Below are 10,704 nucleotides of genomic sequence, written 5' to 3'. Positions count from 1 at the left end.
ATTGGCTTTGCAACGATTCTGGGGCAAACTACCCACTCCCAGGCTGGGGAGTCAAAGTTCTTGGCTCTGGGGGCGAAGATGGATTCATCGGTTCTGTTTCTTCTCCGGGTCCTACAGACTGCAAAGCATCCACCATCACAAATCCTGTAACCGAAAGTGGGGTCCGGCTGCTTCCGCTCAAAAGCCAATAAAGAGGCCAGGCTGGTGGAGAGGAAAGGTTGCTTTATTTCAGAGGTGGGCCACCGGCGGGTGGGGCAGACCCCTGTCCAAGGCCAACTCCCCCCACTGACAGCCAGGGGGCAAGAGCTTCTACAGGCGGAGGGAGGGGGTTACGTGCAGAAACAGCACGGGCAGCTCTGACCGTCATCTTGACATTGGTCATCGGTGGTCTGACCAGCGTCATCTTGATCGTTTTAAGTACAGTTAATCTTCAGTTCCAGGGTCGGTTTGTTTCCATTTCTTTGCAACCAGTTCTCAGAATTGTGGCAGCTTGGGTCATGGCTACAGTCTGGTCATCATGTAGTTAACTTCTTCCACCTGGTGAGGGTTTCGGTATCTGTAAGACAGCTCACAGGGCATGGCTCAGATTAGTATCTATAGCCCTTGAGAAGGAACTAAAAGTCCTTGACTATGCTTGATGACTAAACTGTTATTATTTGGTCTCCTTTGACTGTTTTCCTTTGTTTCTGCATCTTCTCACATCTCTGATTAAACTTATTCTTTGGCTAAAGTTGTTCCACAGCCAAAGGCAGGCTGAGGACATGGGGGGCAGGGAACATAGGGTCCTGCCCCGTTTCAATACTACTTCAGTTGCTTGGGGTCAATAACCTTGCGTGTTACCTGGCACTCTTGTAGGCAGCAAGGAGGTATGTTTGCATGAACATGTATATATTCATACAATTTTTCTCATTAAACTTCTAAGGACTGACAAACAACAACAAAAATTAAATAGCTTCAAAACAGTCCTCTACAGTCGTAGAAAGTTAGATAAGGAAGGAAAAGGAAAAACATACAAAAAAAGCACAACTCACCCGAATGCGATATATGTTAAAACATGGAATTTTCTATGCACATGAGTGAGAATTGGTTAGGATTGAAGGAATTTGCACCATAAAATGAGTTTACTGGTTATTCGTAATAAATTCTAAGTATTCATTGAATTCCCATGAATTCCAAGTAAAGGGCCCTGCTTCCAGTTTCTTGGAAGAAAACCTGGATCCCCTAAGAAGGTGGGAGGCATATTAGAGGCTTATTTTGAGACACTGGTCTCCCAAAATATACAAGCAAATCAACTTTGTTTTGGTTCTATATCGAGCATGCTAATTGTCTGAATACAGCTATATCTTACAGAAATCACAGCAAATGCAATATCGTCCCCTGGGCTATGTAATTATCAAAAGCATCTTCAGAACTTGTTGGAGCCTCCCTCTGTCGTATTTGAAGAAATAAAGTTACAGCAGCAGCGTGAGGTTATGTGGTGACAGGATGGAATGGTACTCAGCTGCTAATTAGAATTTTCTGAAATATTAGGGCAAATATCACAGGACTATATCACTCAATGTTATTCATAAGTTTAAAATGCCCGAGGGTAGCTATTAACTTCCGAAAATAGTAGCAGGTATAAGCCCTTGAACTGAGGTTAATCAACACATCTATGACCTACACAGTTTGCAGAGACTACAGCTTGATATTTTTATAGAGCGATGTCAGTCTGGTTTTTATACCCAGGCTTATGGATTTATACATTTAAAAATATCTTTTATTTTTATTGTAAAGCTGCTGCTAAAGAAAACTGGCTTCAGTAAACATTCTTTTGATATTGGATTCCGTCCTCTTTCTTTTTTCCTTGGAGATTATTTTAGGCTTTTCATCAGGGAGAGGTGCTTAGGTAACCTACAAACACAAGACATAAACAGATCTCAAAGACAAAGTCGTGTTGACCTTATACGGACCTTCAGTTCATGAAGATCTGTTTCAGATCTTTTGAATGAGTCAAAGGAAACTTGGCAAAATGATTCTTTTTAACATCAAATTACAATTGAAAACCTTATTTGAATCATGAAAAAATTAGAGAAACAGTCCAGAACATAGCCAAATAATGTAGTCTTTACCTAGCTACAGGATGCTGTTAACTGCTGAATCTTGATTTAAGATTTGTATTTAATAAGATGCGTGCAGCTACTATAGAGTCAGCCTACTTACAGATAAAAAAAAAAAATACCCCATCGTTTCATCCAGGGAAGAAAAGTTCATTTTCTTCACATTCAACACAGAAAATATTCAAACACATGGCAGAAATCACATATGACATTTTAACAGATTCTTTTGCCTGATCCTGTATGTATTTACCTATTTTTGGTCATAAGAACATAAATATTATCTTATTGCACCAACCCCAGTGTATTAGTTATCTATTGCTGTTTAACAAATTGCCCCCAAATTTAGTGGCTTATAGATTGAAATGTCGATCTTTCCACTTTTGTGGGTCAGGAATCTGGGCACAGCTGAGCTGAGTGGCATGAAGTTGCAGGTGAGCTGACAGCCAGGTCTGGGGTCTCATCTAAAGACTAGACCTGGGCAGGGGTGGGTGGTCGGAGGAGGAGCCACTTCCAAGCTCACACACCTGGTTATTATCAGTCTCAGGAAATCGGCTTCCAAGCTCACACACCTGTTTATTATCAGTCTCAGGAAATCAGCTTCCAAGCTCACTCACAACATGGTCGCTGGCTTCCCCAAGTGAACCAGGCAAGAGAGAGCTGGAAGGAGAGCGTCCAAGATGGAACCTGCAGTCCTTTGTCACCTGATCTCTGCATTGAGGCCATCGCCGCTGCCATGGTGTCTTCTCTAGAAGTGAGTCACTAAGTCTAGCCCACGTGGAAGGGAGGCGGGGATCAGAGGGGGATTATTTCAGAGGCTCTTACCACTACCAAAATCAGCCCATGGTGACCTTGTGGAGAGGAAGTAGCGAGTTGTGCTCTGTTGTTTTTGTCTGCCTACTGTCTATTTGGGGAATGACCTCTTCCTCCTTCTCAGTCTGTGTGGCTCTGGAGACTGAAAGCTCCCCTCACCCTGGCTCTTGAGGGGTGGGCAACTTTGTGGCCAGAGGGAGTGGTTCCAGGATGAGCCTTTCAGAGCCCTTTTCAGGAACTGACAGGAGTGCTGGGAGAAACAGGGTCTCCTAAGATCACAGGTGCTGTGAAACATGGAAAACTGGAATTCTTCTGTCTTCTATGTCTATATATAGGACTCCTTTGCTCCATGTGAAAAAATTCTTAGTAAAACAGAGCTGAGAGGAGCAGGGTGAGTGAAACACACCAATCCTCATAACATCTCCTGCCCGTCTGTGCCCAGCTTTGCCTGAAGTCAGGCTTAACTTTTCTTTTTGCAGTTAGTTTTGAATTGGGTTTTTATCACGTGCAACAGCAATAGAAAAATGGTTCTGACATATGTTAGAACCATTTGGGACCCCATGAATAACATGGAGGGGGTCCCAAATACTCTATCTTCCCTTAATAAAACCATCATAGCAGTACCTTTTATGGAATTATCTAAATACTTACAGTATATTTAAAATTTTCAACCTTATCAGCATAATGCTTAGAAAATTAAGCTCCATGTTTTTCCTATTGTGTGAACCATTTCCTTTATTCACCTTAAATTTACTTTTCTCAAGATTCAGGAAATGTCTTCTTGTTCCATTTAAGTTCCCTAAGAGCAGGGAGAAATGCCTTCTTTTTTTAAAAAATTTTTATTTATTTGTTTATTTTATTTATGGCTGTGTTGGGTCTTCGTTTCTGTGCGAGGGCTTTCTCTAGTTGCGGCAAGCGGGGGCCACTCTTCATCACGGTGCGCGGACCTCTCACTGTCTCGGCCTCTCTTGTTGCGGAGCACAGGCTCCAGACGCGCAGGCTCAGTAGTTGTGGCTCACAGGCCTAGTTGCTCCGCGGCATGTGGGATCTTCCCAGACCAGGGCTCGAACCTGTGTCCCCTGCATTGGCAGGCAGATTCTCAACCACTGCGCCACCAAGGAAGCCCCAGAAATGCCTTCTTAATTATTATTTCCGGTCCAACTTGTAGCGCAATAGCTGGCCACATAGCAGATCCTCAGTAAGTGTTTAATGAATGAATGAGTAAACGAATCTTTTAAGTATCCTTGAGGTTACTCTTCCCTAAGTTCAAGACTTTATTTTTGCCCATATGAAGACCAGTTCAATATTTTCACGCTAACTTCAGGTTATTCCTATATACTTAGGCTTTTCATAATCACTGCTCCAAATAATTCACAAAAACATTAAGCAAGACTAATCATAGGAGAATGCCAATGTTTACACTTCTTCCCCCAAGAAGTGCCCTGAATCCTAAACCATTGTTTCTCATCTCTAAGCAACTTCCCTCTGCGTCACCCCAGTCTCCATCATACCATGATGACTCAATTTTTAAAATAGGCTTTTGTGTGGAACTTTGTGAAAGGCTTTTTGAAAATCTTAATGGATGCCATTCATGAGCTTTTGTCCATACGCATATGCACCTCCTACAAGAGCTTTATTAGATCGATGAGGCCTGATCTCCTCTTGGAAAACCATACGTTCCCCTCCAGCTCCTTCCTTGCCTCCCCCAGGTGAATTGGTGTACAATTGTCTTTGGGGGAGAAGGGCTCAGATCTTCTCTGTGGATCTGCTTTGATGGGTCTTTGATCCTTGTCAGGTATTGTAGAATAATGTAAGGTGGAGAATGCCAAAATCAAACTCTCCTAAAAGGGATGGATAACTATGGTTAAGTTAGCATGTTGAGGTCAGAAACAGGGAAACAGGGACTCAGGTGTGGTCAATATGCGCAGAAAAAAGGAAGTTAGGTTAGAAATATAGGAAGTTGGTGGTTGCCAGTCAAGGGTCAGGAATGTCTCAGGTCCTTTAGGAATTTGATAGTGTCATTGGTTTCCCCTTTCTTCATGCTTCCATCCCGCCTTGGAAAATGTTCCTTCTCAGTCGTTCCCTGGAGGCTTTTTTTGTCTCTTTAATGTGGTTGTTTTCCAGGTTCTGTCCTTGGTTTTATTGTGCCTCCCTCTAATGTTCTCCACTGTCAATTTCATGTCCTCCCTTGGATTTAGATTGTCTATTTATTCTATAGACTGATAGAAATGTAAGTCATAACAGCAATACATAAATGTGTAAATTTCAGGCACACACTTCTTCTCTGAGCTTCAGATGAGTCTATTCACCTGCCTAGTGGATATTTCCATGTTGATAGCCCATAGATGCTCCAAACCTGTGTCAAAAATCAAAGAACATCTTAACATGTCCAAAATCAAATGCATTATCTCTATATAATTTAAGGCCTTTTTTTTTCCCCTTGGCCGCACTGCACGGCTTGTGGGATCTTAGTTCCCTGACCAAGGATTGAACCCGCGCCCCTGCAGTAGAAGTGTGGAGTCCTAACCACTGGACCACCAGGGAATTCCCGAGGCCTTTTTCATTATAGGTGACCAAAACCAACCAACCAAACAACAACAACAAAAAGAAACCCACCATATTTCGTGGAATCTAAGGAGAATCTGAACAGGATAGCAGTACAGCTAGGATCAGAAAGACCTGGAGCTAGGACCTAAAATCCTGATGATTTCTCTCTCCAAATTATACCTCTACATTCCCCCATTTATCTGTTTCATAGCTCCCCTTGATACAGACTAAATTCCTCTGCTTCTCCGTCTACCTGGTGGGAAACAGCAAAGATTTCCATTTTGCCTGCTTCAGTCATACGGAGCAAGACTGACCTGATTCTTTCTGTGTCTTCAGTTCAAAATCCCAAAGAAGAAAGTCATTGGCCTGGCCAGGGTCAAGGTGTCCGCCCATCAATCAGTCAACTTTGGCCTCACATACAGGGTTACAATGTACGTAATTTGAAGTTGTCCTATAGTTCACTGATGCTCTGCACTTTTTGCATTCAACCTTTTTTCTCTGTGTGTTTCATTCTGGAAAGTTTCCATTACTATGCATTTCTACTCTTTTCTTCACTTGTGTCTTAATCTGCTACTAATCCCATCCAGTATATTTTTCACTGTAGATATAATATTTTTTGTGTCTAGAAGTTGCTTGGTTTTTTACTTTATTCCATTTCTCTACTTAATGAGCTTAATCTTTTGTTTAGATTCTTAAGCATATGGAATATATAGCCATATATAATTATTAATATAACAACTGTTTTAATGTCTTTGTCTACTAAGTCTATCTTTGTCTAATTTAATGTCTCTGTCATCTCTGGGTCTGCTTCTATGGATTGCTTTTTTTTTTTTTTTTTTAAAGGGAACTTTATTTTTATTTATTTATTTATCTATTTATTTATTTATTATTATTATTTTGGGGCTGCGTTGGGTCTTCGTTGCTGCGCACGGGGTTTCTCTAGTTGCGGCGAGTGGGGGCTACTCTTCATTGCGGCGTGTGGGCTTCTCATTGCCGTGGATTCTCCTGCTGCAGAGCACGGGCTCCAGGCACGCGGGCTTCAGTAGTTGTGGCACGAGGGCTCAGCAGATGTGGCTCGCGGGCTCTAGAGCGCAGGCTCAGCAGTTGGGGCGCACAGGCTTATTAGTTGCTCCACGGCATGTGGGATCCTCCCGGACCAGGGCTCAAACCCGTGTCCCCTGCACAGGCAGGCGGATTCTTAACCACTGCGCCACCAGGGAAGCCCTATGGATTGCTTTTTCTCCTCATTATTCATTGTACTTTCCTGCTTGTTTGCATGCCTGGTCATTTTCCACTGGATGCCAGATGTTGTGAATTTTACCTTCTTAGGTGCTGGATATCTTTCTATTCCTATAAATGTCTTCTTGAGCTTTATTCTGGGAAGCAGTTAAATTACTTGGAAACAGTTCAGTCTTTTCAACGCTTCTCTTAAGCTTTGTCAGGCAGGATGAGAACAGCCTTTATTCTGGAGCTCATTCTGCCATTCCACTGAGGCAATGCTCTTATGCATACTCTACCTGATGCCCTGTGAATTACAAGGTTCTTCTTTCCAAGATTATTCCCTCTGGTCCTACCCTTGAGTAGCTTCCCCACACTCAGGTGCTGATCAGTACTCACCTGAAGACTTTCGGGGACCCTGTGCAGGTCTCTGGGGCTCTGTCCCTGGGCCGTGCTCCCCTCCCTGTGATGCTGCCTGAGATCTCCATGCCAGGGCCTCCCCAGACACCCAGGCTCCACGCTGGCTCCCGTTCTCTAAGGTGCCCCCTGGAAACTCTCCAGGCAGGAAGCTGAGACAATCACAGCGCTCATCTCATTTGTCTCCCCCCTCTCAGGGAGCGTTGTCCTCTGCTGCCTGGTATGCAGTGTCTGAAAACACTTGTTTTCTGCATTTTTCCTCCTTGTGAAATTGTTTCAGATGGAGGAGGGTAAAGCCAGTCACCGTCACTCCATCTTGGCCAGAAGTAGAAGTCCAGTTGAATCTTTTGGAACTATTTGCAGCTTTTAAAAACTTCGGGCTCTTGGGGCTTCCCTGGTGGTCCAGTGGTTAAGACTCCACACTTCCACTACAGGTGGCACAGGTTCAATCCCTGGTCGGGGAACTGAGATCCCACATGCGCGCAGCGCAGCCAAAACAAGTAAAAAAATAAAAAATAAAACTCTGGGTTCTTGAATGTCTGTGCACTTTTATGTCCGCTTGCAATGTCCTTCCTTTCCACCCTGTCTGCCTGGCAAGACTCAGTTCTGGCATTAGCTCCTCCCAGACCTTCCCAGTGCCCTGACACCTGCACAAGCACTCTTCCTCTGTGCTCTGTGACATCATTCACACACTATGCAGGCTGGTCCCCTCAATGACCTCCAAGCCCTGTGTGCGCAGTTCAGAGCTTATTCACCTTTGTATCTTGGAATTTAACACAGCAGGTGCTCAACATATGCTTGGTGAAAGGAATTGAAAACTGTATATAATTATACCCAAACAGAGAACAATCTTCGCTGTTTATTTCACAGTATTTTATAAGCTGTTACCTGCAAAAATGGGCTATCACTTAAACATTCCTCTATTCTGAAGTTCTGATATTACATGTCTTTGAGTCAAGTGTGTCATTAGCAAAATTCTCAGCCATCAGACTGAGGCGATTCTCAACCAGAGTAGTTTAGTTAGAAGCGTATCCCTCAAGCCCTCCTACTGAGGAGGGTGGCAGACGGCTGGCATATGTCTGTGCGTTTGGTTTGTTGCTTTTGTTGAACATGAGCTCTTTTCAGTGTGTCACAGATTTTGAAAAAGGGCTTGTGTATTTACAGCTCATGCTGAGAAGAGTGCAACCGCAGACTCCAAGCAGACAACTTCATCATTTGCTTCCTCATGTGGTGAAATGCTTCCCTGACTCGAATCAAAGTCACACCACCGTCTCTAGCAGTGCTTTAGAGCCTATGGAGGTGCAATGGCCACTCAGTGGAAATAGATGCTAAAGTTTGACATTAGATTTGTCGGGAGTTAGACCTCTGAGATTCCATCATGTGTCCTTCCTGGACTACACATGTTCTCGTATGGTAAGATCCCCCCACTGCTCCCTTCCCAGACCTCTAGCACACTGTGTAGTTTGAGCTTAAACCTACTTGAGGCCTCAGTGCTTTCCTTTTTAATCTAAATAAAAAATTTACCAGGGGAACTTCCCTGGTGGCGCAGTGGTTAAGAATCTGCCTGCCAATGCAGGGGACGCGGGTTCGAGCCCTGATCCGGGAAGATCCCACATGCTGCAGAGCAACTAAGCCCGTGTGCCACAACTACTGAGCCTGTGCTCTAGAGCCCGTGAGCCACAACTACTGAGCCCACGTGCCACAACTATTGAAGCCCGCGCACCTAGAGCCCGTGCTCCGCAACAAGAAAAAGCACCGTAATGAGAAGCCCGTGCACCGCAACGAAGAGTAGCCCCCGCTCGCCGCAACTGGAGAAAGCCCGTGAGCAGCAAGAAAGACCCAACGCAGCCAAAAAAAAAAAAAAAAAAAAAAAAAAATTACCGGGACTTCTCCGGCCGTCCAGTGGTTAAGACCTCGTGCTTCCACTGCAGGGGGCGAGGGTTCAATCCCTGATCGGGGAACTAAGATCCCGCATGCTGCACAGAGCGACCACAAAACAAAACAACAAAATTTACCTGAAAAATAACTGACATAAATAGGACATGTTAACTGTAAAAGAAACAAAATATGTGTATGAGCAAGTAAATAATAATCACCTATCATCACACCACTCAGAGTGTATTATATATCACATATTATATATCACAAAGTATATCATATGTATCTTACGTCGTACCTGCTACTTTGTAAATTGTAATCTCCTCCCACCCCATATCTTTCCAAGTCAACTAATATCTTTTCTAATTCTCCAAAGCAGTAAAATTTAAAGCAAAGTCTTCTACAAACATTACTTTTTGTTATGCTCCCTCTTTCTTTCTCTCTGGAGTATCTGCATTTTAATTAAAAACTCTTCATTTGCAGCAACATGGATGGACCTAGAGATTATCATATTAAGTGAAGTAAGTCAGACAAGGACAAATATCATATGATATCACTTATATGTGGAATCTTAAAAAAGGATACAAATGAACTTATTTACTATAGAGAAATAGTCTCACAGACTATAAAAACAAACTTATGCTTAGTTACCAAAGGAGAAGGGGGGCAGGGATAAATTAGGAGTTTGGGATTAACATGTACACACTACTATATATAAAATGGATAATCAACTAGGACCCACTGTATAGCACAGGGAACTCTACAGTAAGTCCCCTACATTTGAACGAGTTCTGATCCGAGAGCACGTTCGTTAAGTCCAACAAAGTTAGCCTCGGTACCCAGCTAACACAATCGGCTATATAGGACTGTACTGTAATAGGTTTAGAATACTTTTCACACAAATAGAACATAAAAAACAAACAAACACAAAAATAAAGAAAACATTTTTAAAGATCTTTTTTTTTTTAAATTTTTATTTATTTATGACTGTGTTGGGTCTTCGTTTCTGTGCGAGGGCTTTCTCCAGTTGTGGCAAGCGGGGGCCACTCTTCATCGCGGTACACGGGCCTCTCACTATCGCGGCCTCTCTTGTTGCGGAGCACAGGCTCCAGACGCACAGGCTCAGTAGGTGTGGCGCACGGGCTTAGTTGCTCCGCGGCATGTGGGATCTTCCCAGACCAGGGCTCGAACCCGTGTCCCCTGCATTGGCAGGCAGATTCTCAACCACTGCACCACCAGGGAAGCCCAAGGAAACATTTTTAATCTTACAGTACAGTACCTTGAAAAGCACAGTAGTCCAGTACAACAGCTGGCATACGGGGGCTGGCATCGAGTCAACAGGCAAGAAGAGTTACTGAGTGGAGGAGGGAGAGGAGGTGGGAGATGGTAGAGCTGAAGGGTCCTCAGCAATAGGAGACGGAGGGCAATCTGCAATTCCACTCACGCCTGACGTTGATGGAACGCACGTTCGCACCTTTGAGTGTTCTCAACTTTCTCTAGCCTCTGGCCGTTTCCTCACACGAATGTGCTGATCACACACATGAAGACCTGAGGGGAACCCTCTGCAGTTCCCCAAAGCTCTCTTTTGTAGTCTTCTTAGCTCTCCAGTACTCCTCCCTGCACATTCTAACCACTTGCATCTCAATTCTATCATTTTCAACTCTGTTTCCTGGACGCAAAGAATCCCTTGGGCGCCATTTGTGTTTCTCCTCCTTGAGCTACAGCCTGGAAAGCG

Source organism: Balaenoptera ricei, chromosome 2, assembly GCF_028023285.1.
Source record: "Balaenoptera ricei isolate mBalRic1 chromosome 2, mBalRic1.hap2, whole genome shotgun sequence".
NCBI lineage: Eukaryota > Metazoa > Chordata > Mammalia > Artiodactyla > Balaenopteridae > Balaenoptera > Balaenoptera ricei.
This window is presented reverse-complemented; position numbering follows the sequence as displayed.